The sequence below is a fragment of the Propithecus coquereli genome, unplaced genomic scaffold (genome assembly GCF_000956105.1).
Source record: "Propithecus coquereli isolate 6110/MARCELLA unplaced genomic scaffold, Pcoq_1.0 Scaffold210, whole genome shotgun sequence".
Taxonomy (NCBI): Eukaryota; Metazoa; Chordata; class Mammalia; order Primates; family Indriidae; genus Propithecus; species Propithecus coquereli.
Window position 1 is genome coordinate 4,179,497 of NW_012146079.1, and position 900 is coordinate 4,180,396.

The following is a 900-nucleotide window of genomic DNA, read 5'->3' on the forward strand; positions in this document are numbered from 1 at the left end:
TCTGTTTCCAAAACTTTATTACCCCAAACAGAAGCTCTGTAACCTTTAAGCAATAACTCCCCATCCCTCTCTCGCCAACCCCTAGTAACTTCCAGTCTACTTTCTGTTTCTGTAGATATGCCCATTCTTAACATTTCATATAAAAGAAATCATACAATATTTTGTCCTTTTGTGTCAGGCTTGATTCATTTAACATAATGTTTTCAAGGTTTAACCATGTTATAGTATGTATCTGAATTTTATTCCTTTTTATAGCTGAATGATAGTATATCATCATATAATATGCCTATACTACATTTTGTTTATCCATTTATCTGTTCATGGACATTTGGGTTGTTTCCACCTTTGGCTATTGTGAATAATGCTGCTATGAACATTGGTGTACAAGTATCTCTTTGGGTCTCTATGTTCAATTCTTTGGGGTATGTACCTATGAGTGGAATTGCTAAGTAATGTCTTAATTCTATGTTTAGCTTTTTGAGGAACTACCCAACTGTTTTCCATGGCAGCTACAGCATTTTACATTCCCATCAGCAATACATGAGGGCTCCAATTTCTTCACATTCTCACCAACATTTATTTTCCTTTTTTTAAAAATTACAACCATCCTAGTAGAAATGAGGCAGTATCTTGTTATTTTGATTTGCATTTCCCTAATGACTAATGCTGTTGATCATCTCTTCATGTGTTTATTGGCTATTTGAATATCTTTGGAGAAATGTCTATTCAAATCCTTTGTCCATTTTTTTAAATTGCCTTTTTGGGCCAGGTTTGGCGGCTCATGCCTATAATTGCAGCACTTTTGGAGGCTTAGGTGGGAGGATTTCTTGAGGCCAGGATTTGGAGACCAGTCTGAGCAAGAGTGAGACCCTGTCTCTACAAAAAATACAAAAATTAGCC

At 35.7% G+C, this 900-nt stretch overlaps 1 protein-coding gene across 1 annotated transcript in view; it reads left to right on the forward strand.

The window, feature by feature from the left end:
- KIF26B (kinesin family member 26B) overlaps positions 1-900 on the forward strand; it is a 451,375-nt gene that overhangs the window by 242,823 nt on the left and 207,652 nt on the right. The window lies entirely within an intron of this gene.